The sequence below is a fragment of the Myotis myotis genome, unplaced genomic scaffold (assembly GCF_014108235.1).
Source record: "Myotis myotis isolate mMyoMyo1 unplaced genomic scaffold, mMyoMyo1.p scaffold_m19_p_6, whole genome shotgun sequence".
Classification (NCBI taxonomy): Eukaryota; Metazoa; Chordata; class Mammalia; order Chiroptera; family Vespertilionidae; genus Myotis; species Myotis myotis.
The window spans coordinates 93,900,890-93,916,317 of NW_023416368.1; the positions used below are offsets into that span (position 1 = coordinate 93,900,890).

Consider the following 15,428-nt stretch of genomic DNA (forward strand, 5'->3'; position numbering starts at 1 on the left):
GTCTTTATGTTAAGGTAAAAAAAAAAAGGAGGAGGAGGAGGAGAAGAAGAAGAAAAAGAAGAAGAAGAAGGAGAAGAAGAAGAAGAAGAAGAAGAAGAAGAAGAAGGGAAACTAATTATTGCATCTTGTTTTCTACAGAATTGGGCCCAGTCTCCCTTCCTGGCTTCCTTTTTTTTTGAACAGCTTTGCTCCACTTTTTAGTTCATATATTCTGCCCTGTCCTTCCAGACAACCCCACTGAACTACAAGTCTACTCTGTTCACCTACATTCACAAACTCTCTAAGGTATGAAGAGAATGTCTTTAGACTTTCCTACTTATACTCTACCATCCTTCAGAATCCAGCATAAGACCCATATTTCCCATAATTTATTTTATTTTTAAAATATTTTTATTGATTCCAGAGAGGGAAAAAGAGATGAAACATCAATATGAGAGAGAATTATTGATCTGCTGCCTCCTGCAGACCCCCTACTGGGGGTCGAGCCTTCAACCCAGGCATGTGCCCTGACTGGGAATCAAATTGAGCTCCTGGTTCATAGATCAATGCTCAACCACAGAGCCACACTGGCTGGGCTCCATAATTTTTTTTTATCTTCTAGCTCTGTGACTTGCAACTGGTGTGCCACAAGAATTTTTAAAACATGCAATACCTGACTATTTAGTCATGAGCACTGACTTCTTTTCCCTTAGATTGTCAGATAAAAAAACGACAAAAGCTAACACAATAGCCCTCTAGTGTGTGAATGCCCTGTCTTGAACTATAAATATATAGGTCATATAATAGAGTTGCATCATATTGGTCACTTTGAATAATAAGGTTGTGTCTGATTGGTTAATTCTTGGTACCAGGAATCCTTACATGCAAGTATAGGTACCTGATTTTTAATTTTTTAAATGCAAATGCATTTCTTATTTATTTTTAATTTAATTTTTTTCATCACCATTTATCCCATCAATGCCCTCTTCCACCTCCCCTCATCCTCTCCCCTCCTCTGCATTCATCACAGTGTTACCCATGTCCATGAGTTCTCTCTCTCTTTTTCTTTTTTGCTCAATCTCTCCAACCCCTCCCTGCACCAGGACTATCTGCCTGCCCTCTATCTATGAGTCTGTCTCTATTTTGCTTGTCAGTTCAGTTTGTTCATTAAATTCCACATATGAGTGAAATCATATGGTGTTTGTCTTTCTCTGACTGGATTTTTTCACTTAGCATAATGTTCTCCAGGTCCATTCATGCTGTCACAGAGTAAATTTTTATAGCAGAATGGTATTCCATTGTGTAAATGTACCACAGATTTTTTTAAAAACAATTTTATTTTTATTATTTTTTATGTATATATGTATATATTTTTTGATTTCAGAGAGGAAGGGGGAAGGAGAGATAAAAACATCAATGATGAGAGAGAATTATTATTGGCTGCCTCCTGCACATCCCCTACTGGGGATTGAGCCCACAACCCAGGCATGTGCCCTTGACTGGAATCAAACCTGGGACCCCTCAGTCCTCAGGCTGATGCTCTATCCACTGAGCCAAACTAGCTAGGGCTGTACCACAGCTTTTTAATCCACTCATCTACTGATGGATACTTGGGTTGTTTCCAAATCTTGGCTCTTGTAAATAACACTGCAATAAACATAGGGGTACATATATTCTTTGAAACAAAAAGAATAGGTAATTACAATTATTATTTTTTGTAAATCAATCAAAATTATACCTGTATTTTTTTGGTGTGTTGCAGAATTTTAGTAATTAGTCTATGTGTGCTATGAGATGAAAAAGGTTGAAAATCACTGTTCTAGTCTACACCATTCCTTTATTATTCAGAACCGTGGCAAATCATATTTAGAGTCCATTATTCAGAAAAGTGTTATTTATTTATTAATGAACTGGTTCATGAATGCATCTAAGAAATTATTATTGAGAAATCACTCTACTGTATATTGTGCTCCGAAGTGCAAAAATGAGATGTAAATCTTTTCCTTATGGTGCTTAGAGTCTAATCGAAGAGGCATGGAAAGATATAAAGATGTGTTATAAAGTTTTGTGGGTGCACAAGAAGGAGACTTGAGTTTTTCAGAAAATAGAAGGAGCCAATAATCACTGGAAGAAGGTTTGACATAAATGACATTTGGATATTTTATCAAAACTTCTGAATTATCTAGCTATAAGGTATGTCATTTGATGCTAGATTCAATTTCTTTTGTTTATTTATGAGCTTCTCAATGCTAGCTAGAAAGTAATGTTTTCATAAATCCTTTTTAAATTATAAAATATAATCCTAATATATAAAAAGCCAGGGGTTGTCATGACCGAAACAACCGATGGACGACCCAACAGCAGGCTGCATGGGGAGATGAGGCCAGTGGAGGGGGTGGACAGTTAAGGGTGACCAGGCCAGTGGGAGGGGCAGTTGGGGGTGACCAGGCAAGCAGAGGGGAGCAGTTGGGGGCGACCAGACCAGCAGGGGTGTTAGTGAGGGATGACCAAACAACTGAACAGCAGGCTGTGTGGGGCAACCAGGCCAGCAGGGGGGCAGTAAGGGGCAATTATGCCAGCAGGGGGAGGGGGCAGTTAGGGGCAACCAGACCGGTGGAGGAGCAGTTGGTGGTGACCAGGTTGGCAGGGGGTGCAGTTGGGAGCGACCAGGTTGGCAGGGGGTTGACAGTTAGGGGCGATCAGGCCAGCAGGCAGAGGCAATTAGGGTTGATCAGGCAGGCAGGCAGGCAGGTGAGCAGTTAGGAGCCAGCGGTCCTGGATTGTGAGAGAGATGTCTGACTGCCAGTTTAGGCCAGATCCCAGGGCCTAAATTGGCAGTTGGACATCCCCCGAGGGGTCCTGGATTGGAGAGGGTGCAGATTGGGCTGAGGGGACCCCCCTTCGTGCACGAATTTCATGCACTAGGCCTCTAGTCTATATATATAAAAGCCAAGCGACCGGATGACGGATCTACCAGAACAACCGCAATGACCAGAATGACTGGTTGCTATGATGTGCACTGTGGTGGCCAACCAACCTTGATTGGCCCCCCACAACCTCCCATGGCACCTCCCCCTGGCCAGCCCCGCCCCAATCGACCCGCCGCAACCCCAATCGTGGATGGGGCCAGCTGACCAACTGCCAGCAGCCTCTCCCCTGGCCAGCCCCACCCTTAATTGTCCCCCCATCAGGGGTAGGGCCGGCTGACCTCCCACAGCTCTTCCACCCCCAGCCAACCTGGCCCTGATCAGGCCTGATTGGGGGTGGGGTCAGCGACCAACTTCCTGTGTCCCCACCCTCCAGCCCAGCCCTGTATTGGCCTCCATCGGGGCAGGCCAGCTGGAACCCACCTGTGCATGAATTTGTGCACCAGGCCTCCAGTACATATATAACAGAGTACGTAAAACATAAATATACAGCTTAATGAATTATTGAGGAGTGAACATCTCTATAACTATCAACCAGGAGAAGAAATAGAATATTTCTAGCAACCCAAAGGCCATTCTAGATTGTATTAAAGTTCTCCAGAGAAACAAAATCAATAGGACATAGAAATACACATACATATATGGAGAGAGAGAGAGAAAGAGAAAGAGAGGGGGTCGGGGGTGTTTATGCTATTGGATCATGCAATTGTGGAGACTGGCAAGAAATTTGCAGGGCAAGCCAGCAGGTTGGAGATCTAGGAAGAGCTATTGTTGCAGCTTGAGTCCAAAGGCTGTCTAGAGGCAGAATTCTTTCTTCCTTTGGGGACCTCAATATTTTTCTCTTAAGGCCTTCAAATGACTGGATCATCCACCTTATGGAGCGTAATGTGCTTTACTCAAAGTTTACTAATTAAATGTAAACTCATTTAAGAAATGCCTTCATAGCAGCTTTTAGACCTGTGTCTGACCAAATATCTGGATTCTATAGCCTAACCAGGTTGACAAGTAAAATTAACCATTACACGAACCATAATCCTTTCCCTCCCTTCTTTGTTTTGCTTATGATTTTACCACCTATGAATGAGTCCCCAAAAATTAGCTTAGTTTTTCTTGATTTTTTAACTTTACAAATGGGATTATACAGAATAAATTTTTTTTTTGTCTATCTTGTTTTGTTTAACATAATGTTTTTTATATTCACTCATGTCATCATTGCCGTATGTAGCTGTAGTGTCTTCACTACAGCTACATAAATTTTTTTTAAAATTTTTATTATTATCATTTTTTTAATTGTCTAAAGTTTTACATATGTCTCCTTTTCCCCCAATTGACTCCCTCCCCCATCCCTTCCCAGCTCAGGCAAGCCCCATCCCCCCAATGTCTGTGTCCATTGGTTATGCTAATATGCATACATGTAAGTCCATTGGTTGCTCTCTAACCGCCCCCCCACCATGTGTCTTAGATTGATCTATTCTTGTTCATCAAATTATGTTGATCATTATATCCCACATATGAATGAGATCATGTGATATTTATCTTTCTCCGACTGGCTTATTTCACTTAGCATAATGCTCTCCAGGTCCATCCATGCTGTTGCAAATGGTAAAAATTCCTTCTTTTTAATAGTAGCATAGTATTCCGTTGTGTAGATGTACCACAGTTTTTTAATCTGCTGATGGGCACTTAGACTGTTTCCAAATCTTAGCTATTGTAAAATTGTGCTGCTATGAACATAGGGGTGCATATATCCTTTCTGATTGGTGTTTTTGTTTTCTTGGGATATAGTCCTAGAAGTGGGATTACTGGGTCAAATGGAAGTTCCATTTTTAGTTTTTTGAGGAAACTCCATACTGTTCTCCACAGTGGCTGCACCAGTCTGCATTCCCACCAGCAGTGCACGAGGGTTCCTTTTTTCTCCACATCCTCACCAGCACTTGTCATTTGTTGATTTGTTGATGATAGCCATTTTGACAGGTGTGAGATGGTATCTTATTGTCGTTTTGATTTGCATCTCTAGGATGATTAGTGACTTTGAGCATGTTTTCATGTCTCTGGGCCTTCTGTATGTCCTCTTTCAAAAAGTGTCTATTTACATCCTTTGACCATTTTTTGATTGGATCATTTATCTTCCTTTTGTTAAGTTGTATGAGTTCTCTGTAAATTTTGGAGATTAAGCCCTATCAGAAATATCATTGGCAAATATGTTCTCCCATGCAGTGTGCTTTCTTGTTGTTTTGTTTATGGTTTCTGCTGTTCAGAAACTTTTTATTTTGATGTAGTCCCATTTGTTTATTTTCTCCTTAGTCTCCATTGCCCTAGGGGCTGTGTCTGTAAAGATATTGCTAAGACATATGTCTGCTATTTTGCTGCCTATGGAGTCTTATAGGATTTTTATGGTTTATCATCTTATATTGAAGCCCTTTATCCATTTTGAGTTTGTTTTTCTGTATAGTGTAAGTTGGTGATCTAGTTTCATTTTTTTGCATGTATCTGTCCAAATTTCCCAGCACCATTTATTAAAGAGACTGTTTTGACTCCATTGTATGCTCTTACCCCCTTTGTTAAATATTAATTGAGCATAATGGCTTGGGTCGATTTCTGGGTTCTCTGTTCTGTTCCATTGGTCTTTATGTCTGTTCCCACTTTATGTCTGTTCACACTGTCTATGCCAGTACCAGGAAGTTTTGAGACCTGTGGCTTGGTAATATACTTGATATCTGGTATTGTGATTCCTCCAACTTTGTTCTTCTTTCTCAGGATTGCTGTGGCTACTCGGGGTCATTTTCTTATTCCAGATGAATTTTTGGAGGGTTTTTTCTAGATCTTTGAAATATGCCATTGGTATTTTAATGGGGATTGCATTGAATCTGTAGATTGCTTTGAGTAGTATGGACATTTTAATGATGTAGGCTCTACCAATCCATGAACATGGTATGTTCTTTCATTTGTTTATGTCTTTCTCTATCTCTTTTTTCAATTTTCTGTAGTTTTCTGAGTACAGGTCTTTTAGGTCCTTACTTAAGTTTATTCCTAGGTATCTTATTATTATTATTATTTTTTTGGTGCAATGGTGAATGGGATTGTTTTTTTAGTTTCTCTTTCTGTGACTTCATTGTTGGTGTATAAAAAAGCCATAGATTTCTGGGTGTTAACTTTTATTCTGCTACATTGCTGAATTCATTTATTAAGTCTAGTAGTTTTTTTGATGAAGTCTTTGGGGTTTTCTATGTACAGTATCATGTCATCTGCGAATAAAAACAGTTTTACTTCTTCCTTTCCAATTTGTATGCCTTTTATATCTTCTTGTCTGATCACCATGGCTAGCACTTCCAGTACTATATCAAGCAGGAGTGGTGAAAGTGGGCATCCTTGTCTTGTTCCTGTTTTTAGGGGAAATTAGTTTAGTTTTTGCCCATTGAGTATGATGTTGGCTGTAGGTTTGTCATATAAGACTTTTATTAATTTGAGGTATGATACTTCTATTCCCACTTTGCTGAAAGTTTTTATCAAGAAAGCGTGTTGTCAAATGCTTTTTCTGCATCAATTGATATGATTATGTGATTTTTATCTCTCAGTTTGTTTATGTGATGTGTCACATTAATTTATTTGCGGACATTGTACTATCCTTGCATCCTCGGAATAAATCCCACTTGGTCATGGTGTATGATCTTTCTAATGTAATGCTGAATCCGATTTGCTAGAATTTTGTTGAGAATTTTAGCATCTATGTTCATCAGGGATATTGGCCTGTAATTCTCTTTCTTTGTGGTGTCTTTATCTGGTTTTGGGATTAGGGTAATGCTGGATTCATAGAAAGAGCTTGGAAGTGTGTCTTCCTCTTGAATTTTTTGGAATAGCCTGAGGAGGATAGGTTCTAGTTGTTCTTTGAATGTTTGGTAAAACTCCCCTGTGAAGCTGTCCAGGTCAGGGCTTTTGTTTGCTGGAAGTTTTTTGATTACTGCTTCAATTTTCTTTGGTAATTATTGGCCTATTCAGGTTTTTTGACTCTTCTTGATTGAGTTTTGGGATCTTGTATTTTTCTAAGAATCTGTCCATTTCATCTAGGTTGTCCATTTTGTTGGAATAGAGTTGTTCATAGTATTTTTCATAATCGTTTGTATTTCTGTGGGATTGGTTGTTACTTCACCTCTTTCATTTCTGATGTTGTTTATTTGTGTCCTCTCTCTTTGCTTCTTGGTGAGCTTGGCTAGAGGTTCATCAATCTTTTTATCCTTTCAAAGAACCAGCTCTTGGTTTTGTTGATCTTTTGTATTGATTTTTGGTCTTTATGTCGTTTATCTCCACTTTGATCTTTATTATTTCCTTCCTTCTGCTTACTCTGGGCTTTTCTTGTTGCTCTCTTTGTAACTCTTTGAGTTGTAGGGTTAGATAATTCATTACCATTGTTTCTTGTTTTTTTGAGATAGGCCTGTAGAGCTATGAACTTCCCTCTCAAGACTGTTTTCACTGTGTCCCATAGATTTTGGATTGTTGTGTTTTCATTGTCATTTGTTGCCATGATGTTTTTTAATTCTTCTTTGATTTCTTTGGTAGATCAATCATTGTTTAATAGCATGCTATTTAGCCTCCAGGTGCTTGATTTTTTTATTGTTTTTATTGTGGTTGATTTCTAGTTTTATGCCATTGTGATGTGAGAAGATGCTTGATATGATTTCTATCTATTTGAATTTTAAGAGACTTTGCCTGTGTCCCAATATGTGGTCTATCTTTGAGAATGACCCATTTGCACTTGAAAAGAATGTATATTCTGTGGCTTTGGGGTAAAATGTTCTGAAGATGTCAATTAATTCCATCTGAACTAGTGAGTCATTTAGGATTGCTGTTTCTTTGCTGATTTTTTGTTTAGAGGATTTTTCCAGTGGTGTTAGTGGGGTATTAAAGTCCCCTACTATTATTGTATTGCTGTAGATCTCTCCCTTGATATCCTCCAGAAGTTTTTTTTTTATGTATTTGGGTGCTCCTGTATTGGGTGCATGTATGTTTGCCAGAGTTATATCTTCTTGTTGAATTGCTCCCTTTAGTATTATGAAGTGGCCTTCCTTATCTCTTGTTATGGCCTTCACTTTGAGGTCTAATTTGTCAGATATAAATATTACTACCCCAGCTTTTCTTTCCTTTCCATTCACCTGAAAAACCTTTTTCCATCCCTTCACCATCAGTCTGTGTGATTCCTTTTTTCGGAGGTGGGTTTCCTGTGGACAGCAGATATATGGGTCATGTTTTCTTATCCACTTAGCTACCCTATGTCTTTTGATTGGGGCATTTAATCCATTTACATTTAAAGTTATTATTGATAGGTACTTGTTTGTCGCCATTTTTATTCTTTATGCCTGTGTTCCTTCTTCTCTTCCTATTTCTTCTTTTTATAGCAGACCATTTAGCATTTCTTGCATAGCTGGTTTGGTGGTGATAAACTTCCTTAGTCTTTTTTGGTCTGTGAAGCTCCTGATTTTACCCTCAGTTTTGATTGATAGTCTTGCTGGGTATAGTATTCTTGGATTCAGACCCTTCCTTTGCATGACTTTGTATATTTCATTCCATTCCCTTCTGGCCTGATGTGTTTCTGTTGAGAAATCAGTCACTAGTCTGATGGGTGATCCTCTGTAGGTAACTTTCTCTCTCTCTGGCAGCCTTTAAGATTCTTACTTTGTCGTTGGTGTTTGCCAATTTAATTATAATGTGTCTTGGTGTTGGTCTTTTGGGGTTCATCTTGTTTGGGACTCTGTGAGCTTCTTGCACTTGTGTGAGTTTTTTCTTCCCTATATCAGGGAAGCTTTATGTCATTATTTCTCCAAACAGGTTTCCCATTCCTTGATCACCTTGGTCTCCTTCTGGCATCCCTATTTTGCAGATGTTGTTTCATTTCCTGTTGTCCCAAAGCTCCCTTAGGCTCTCCTCCTGCTTTTTAAGTTTTTTTTTCTAGATGCTGCTCTGCTTGGGTATTTTTTCCTACCTTGTCTTCTAGCTCACTGATGCAGTCCTCTACTTGTTCTAGTCTACTGTTGATGCTTTCTATTGAGTTCTTTATTGCAGCAATGTCATTTTTCATTTCTTCTCGATTCTTCTTCATTTCATCTTGGTTCTTACACATATTATTGAATTTGTCTTCTATCCTTTTTAGCGACCTTATGACCATTTCTCTGAATTCTTTCTCTGACATTTTGCTTGCCTCCATTTAATTTACTTCCTTTTCTGGTGATACCTCCCTTTCTTTTGTATGTGGCTGTTTCTTTGTCTCCCCATGATCTCTCCTCTCTGGATGTCTGGTTATGTAGCTCTCTCTCTCCTGCGTTGCCTTAAAGGCACAAAATACACCACAACAATACACAGTGCACAGGGCACCAAACACAAATGTATTTACGATACTAATAACCCCAAATAAAGGTGACCACCAGAAAAAAGAGAGTTAGGGGATAGAAAAGAATGCAAAAATGATATTGAGAAAAGGAAAAATTTAAAAAACAGAATAGAAAAAAACACACAACACAAAACAAAAAAACAAAAGGGAAGTAAAAGAAAATCTGAATATTGAAGAAAGGGAAGAGAAAAGTGTATGGGCTTGGAGCAGGGGAGTAGAAATTAGATATATGAGTGAGATCAATTTTTAACAGGGAGTAAAAGGAAAGGATAGAGAAAAACTAAAGCAAGAACAGGGTAAGAGAAACAGGGCAAAAAGGGAATGTGAGGAAGAGAGTGTTGGTATAAAGGGAAAATTGAGATAGAGTAAAATAATGCTGTAGGAAAAATAAAAATAGAATGTACTATTTTTATTAGAGCACTATTTTTATTAGAGCACTAATCCCAAAATAAAATAAAATAAAATAAAATAAAGAAAAAATAAAATAAAACTTAAGAAAAGGTAAATAATAGTAGTAATAATAGTAATTAAAGACAAAAATATAAAAAAAGGTTAAATCAGGTGAGAAAGAAAAAAAATTAGTTTCTCAAGTAAAAGATAAAAAATAAAAATGTGAGGTAGTGAAGGTCATTCACTTCCTCTACTGTTCTGCTTGGCAGGTCTGTTTCTTGTCAGGTAGACAGCCCAGTATTCGAGTTCCCTGCGCTCCACAGCTCCTCTGCGTCATAAACCACAATCCTTTTTTCAAGCAGTTGGGAGCTCTTCATTTCTTAGTCTGCCTTTAGTTGCATTCACACAAGAGCCAATTTCTGATACAACCCCTGGGTGGAAGTGTTTCTGTATTGATATCCGGGACTAAAAGGCTCCTCCCCTACCCAGTGTTTAGATGGCTTTCCTTGCCACACGTAATGCTGGGTTAGAGGGATCGACTGCCCTAGAGCTGGCTTCCTGTTCGTTTCTCCACACTCTGTTCTCCAGGTTCCACAAAAACAGCTTTCTCCTGCAGTCTCGGCGAGTGTTTTTTAATTGGTAGATCCCATGTACTGGGCTTAGTAATCAGAAGCAAGGATTTAAAAAAGAAAAAGAAAAAAAAAAGAAGAAAAGAAAAGAAAAAGCCACAGGATGCGCACAGACTCGAGTCTTCCCCTGGCATTCCGCAGAGGGTGCACTAGCAGAACTCCAGACTGCCCTCCTGTGCCCAGCCCTGCCGTGGGTTAATTTCTATAGTCTCCTTCTGCCCGCAGCCCTGTGGACCCCCTTCCACATTCGAGGGCTACACTTACCCCAGCAGCGAGTATTCTGTGGGGTGCAATCTTCCTTTGAGACTCTAGTTCCCGCTGTGCGCATTTCACGCCTGTTTTGCGCGCATTTTTCCCTTCAGCCTAGACCCCAGATCTCACCTCTCCCTAGGCCAGTGGTTCTCAACTTTCCTAATGCCGCGACCCTTTAATACAGTTCCTCATGTTGTGGTGACTCCCAACCATAAACTTATTTTGTTGCTACTTCATAACTGTAATTTTGCTACTGTTATGAATCATAATGTAAATATCTGATATGCAGGATGTATTTTCATTGTTATAAATTGAACATAATTAAAGCATAGTGAGTAATCACAAAAACAATATGTAATTATATATGTGTTTTCCCATGGTCTTAGGCGACCCCTGTGAAAGGGTCGTTCGACCCCCAAAGGGGTCTCGACCCACAGGTTGAGAACTGCTGCCCTAGGCAATACCTGACCTTTCCATCCATGGATTTCTCATCAGCTGTGTTTGATTCGCCAGTTCCGGGTGGATATTAATTGATTCAGCTGTTCCTTCTCTCTGCTCTGTGAGAAGGCACAGGGGTCATCGGCGTACTTGCGCCGCTTTGTCTCCTCCTGGACAGACTTTCTAGGCGCCTGCAGTCGGAGAGGCTGGAGTCTTGGTATTCCTGGGTTCACAGCTGAGGTAGCTGGTCTCTGGGGTTGTGGTTGTAGGGTCCCAGGAGGTGCCCAAGGGTCTCCCCGGTTGAAGGTAAGACTGGGCTTCAGATCAGCGCCACTCTCCCCTTCAAGATGGCACAATCTCTGCGCAGAGCCATCCACTCCGGGAGAGATTTCAGCAGCAGGAGAGGCTGCCTGGCCAGGGGAGCCCTATCCGGCCGTCCCCAACAATTCCTTGGCATATAGCTGTTCCTCACTCACAAATACATACCCTCCCCACACATCCACTCACTCTCCTTTTGTTCTCTCACTCACACACTACCTTGCAGCCTGCTGTCCTGTCGGCAGCCATCTTTAACCCTGGTGTCTTCATTTTCATTGCTGTATAGTATTCCATTGGATAAACGTACCACAATTTAACTATACTTGTTTTGTGGGCATTTTATTTCCAGTTTGAGGCTATTACCAACTGTAATGCTAACATGACCATTTCTGGAGCACATAAGTATGTCTTTCTGTAAAATAATTACTTAGGAGTGAAATTTTTTGTTTGCAGGGTGTATGCATCTTAAACTTTATTAGATAATGACAAAACTATTTTCCAAAGTGAGTAAGTCAATTTCCTCTCTCAGGAGTACCGGAGAATTAATCTCACTTTCTTGTCTCTCTCCTCTGCTCTTTCTCCTCCCTCCGCTCCTTCTGCTTACTGTCATGTCTACCACGAGTTTGCACTGTACTCCCTTTCTTGTATACCTTACTTCATCTAGTTGAGTACTGATATTTTATGATAAATACTCAGTAAATATATTGTACAACTGATCAAGAAACTGAATTAGTGACTGAAATATTTCTCATATCCATTAGGGTGCTATCTTGAAGAAATAAAATATCATCGTGTCCTTACCTAGTCTTTTTGGGAACGTGCGCTTCTTCAGATAGATTTATTCTGCTTGAGGGCTGTCTAAGAGCATTGTGCTATGTGTGAAAGTGCATGCAAGTGTATGTTCAGGGTCTTGTCAAACTTTTACATTTTTTTCTCATCAAATTGTTGCAAAATGTCATCTCGTAATCATGATTTACATTTCCCTGAACAAGATGATGTTGAATATCTCCCCATGTTTATTGGCTATGTATATTTAATCTTATGTAAAATATGTCTTTACTCCCATTTGACAGGTGAGAAAACATAGGCTCAAAAGTTTAAGTATCTTGCCTATGGTTATGTAAGTATCATGTGAGAGATTTGGGCTTCAAAGTCAGGTTTGTCTAAACACAAAACATTTTTTTCTCCATCACCTAGCATGGTTTCCTTAAGCAGCAGTTTTAAATGAATATATCAGAAGTCATCCACTCAAATAAGTGATTTCTCTCAAAGAACTCACTTGAAAAGTCTATTCCTTTATTCCAACAATGAGGCCATTGTTTGAACAATTTATAGATTTCTTTTCTTAATTGTTACCATTTGAAACTGTCAGTTAATAAACCCTGTAGGAATATAGTCTTGTTTAATTAAATTTTCCTCACTTTCTTGGAATCCAAATGATATTCCCCACATTTTTTTCCCACACAGTGGACATGAGTTTATTGGAGGGGGGCAGGGTCAGAGTGAGTGCAAGTTGCAGGTTGGGAGGAGGGGCAGGGGGCTTGGGCAGCACTGACAGCTTGCAGTCAACAAGACTGGAGGGCAGTGGGCCACAGGGCAGGCAGGCCCCTGCTCTTCAACCTGCGAGTGAGCATGCGTGTGTCCTTCCGTTCGTCCATCCGTCTGCTCCTAGGGCACTGGCAGCGGCTCCAAGAGGATGTGAAGGGTGTAGGTGCCTGGCTTCAGAAGTAGCTGGGAGGGCATGACCATGAGGAAGCCCCCAGCCCAGGGGTCTTCAGCCCCTGAGAGACAGGCCTGGGAAGGAGAGCCGTACCACTTCGGGTTTGGGGCAGGACTCTTGGGTAAGACAGGCAAGGGGCAGGGTTGGTGGGAGTAGTGACTATGGAGAAGGGGCGAGCCACAGAGGGAGCCCCGGAGAGAGTGATCCTGGCCTTTGAGTAGCTCCTGTGAGCCCCGCCATGGTGGGGGCACCGCTCCCGAGCCCAGGCCCAGTGGGATGGCTCCATGGCCATGACCTTCTCACAGCGCTGGCGGCTCACTAAAGCCCGGAAGCCCATCCTCGCCCGCAGCTTGTCCCTCTGACGCAGGAAGTCTGCCACCTGATTGTGCCAACCCTCGCCCAGGGCCCACGGGAAAAACATACATTTGGCTTCCTCCAGGTCCTCCTCCATATCGCTTGCAAGGTACAGTGCCAAGAACAGGTTGCTGCAGGTGTACTCGCTGAGCTTCAGGTTGGCGCGCCGGAAGTAGACCAGCACCGTGGCCAGGAGATACTTACCTGAAATCTGGAAGCAGGGGCTCTGGCGAGGAATTCCTGAAGGCAACTGTGCTCCAGCAGGTGGAGGAAGGCCCGGAGCTCCAGATGCTGGCGGGCAGCGAGAGGCCCACTGCCCCCATCTTGACCGCTCCAGCCCCACAGCTTCACCTGGATGGCAACCTCATGGGCAGTGGCTCGGGCTTTGCTCATCTCATAGGGGGTGCGGGCGGGTGGGGTGAGGCGCGGGGGGAGGGGGGGACCTCAGCTCAGGGGTTACCTGCAGCGTCCACATTTTTAATTCATCCACTTTGGGAACTATTGCCATTTGGAATGGCTATTTGTTGTTTCAGAAATTAAAAATACCATTAAAATTTTTTGAAAATGTGCCTCCTGGACTCATTTCAGTGATTTTACAGCTGTGTCTCTTGAGCCCTGTGGACATACCCAAGAACCCCTGAAGGTGACAAAAGGAAGCTGAGTGCCCATTTTAAGAGGACATTTTGTGTTTCCTGTATGGGGATTGTATTTAATTTATTTTGGAGGGGAAAAGCTGGTAAAAATCCATTTATGAGAAGCGTTTTCTAAATTCTTAAGTCCCGTCATTACTTTCTACCCCCTTACCCTGCTAATGTTCATAGCACTTACCCATCTGATAAATTTCTTTGGCTGAACATCAACTCTGTACCTATTACAATGTAACTTCCATGATGGGGGAACTTTGCTTTGCTATTGTGCCCTCACCATCTACAAGAGTGCCAGAATCAGGGTGCTTACTCACTACCTATTCAATGAAAGAAATAATGAAAAATGTTACATTGAGTGTCTACTTACTGCTGGGCACCCTCATCCCACCTGTTGTTCCACCTCCACTCACAGATTGCATAAAAAAGAGGGAAGGGGTTGGCAGGGTGCAAGTGCATCATGGGAAATTAAGAACTCAATAATAGTTCATTTTGGGGATTGTAGTTTTATATGTACTTCATCTATTAATAGTATCAGAGAGTCAGGTACTGAAAATAAAATTTGATTACATTTTTGCTTAACAGAATCACACAGATAATAAAAGCTCCCTAGATAAGAAAATTTGTTCCAGAAGATGTGTCTATCAACTGCTCTCCAGCTGCATATTTGGGAATTAAATTCAGTCAGCACTCCAGTGGAGAGAGTTCAGAGCCAAAGATAGCCCACACACTTTGAATTATAGTAAACATTGAGTCCAGGTGAATATCTTCTCTTTATTGAATAAGTCAACAGGAAACATTCCATCACGGAGCTTATAAAATCCTCCTGGAGAAGAAAGGAGAGGAACACTTTCCTGAACATTCAAATGGAAAGGGAAGTCTAGAACAACCTACTGCAAATGTAGAGGAACATTTAAGGAAATAATTTGCATAATATGATGCAGAAAGACATGGCTTCCATGACAAAGGGGTAGAAATTTATGACTAGAGAACATGCTGCCATTGAAATGTAAGAGGATGAGACCAGAAGGGAGTTGGGTTCATTGCAAAGCTATTAAAAATGCAACAGTTGAGTTGCTATCCACATTAAAGGCAGTAAACTTCAGGGTAGACAGAAAGCAAAGGAACTACTGAGGTTCAGAACAAATGCTCTGATCTCTCCTGCATGCAGAGGTAAAGTAGAAGGATTTTTACCCAAGATGATGTGAGTGGGCATGGATAATGGGTGCTGAAGATAGCAGATAGCCAACCTCATAATTTAAGATTTTCCAAAGAAGGAGGCAAAACAACTGAAATGGAAGCAATAATAAAAGATGTGATTGAATCAATCTTCCTGAGTTTGTTCTATGGAGGGTGTACTCACCATGTTCTAGGCCAACAATTTTCAAACTGTCTCAC

General features: G+C 41.0%; 1 pseudogene; it reads right to left on the minus strand.

Moving 5' to 3' along the window:
• Positions 1 to 12,980: 12,980 nt before the first annotated feature.
• Positions 12,981 to 13,779, minus strand: LOC118658571 (annotated as a pseudogene).
• Between the last annotated feature and the right edge of the window lie 1,649 nt (positions 13,780 to 15,428).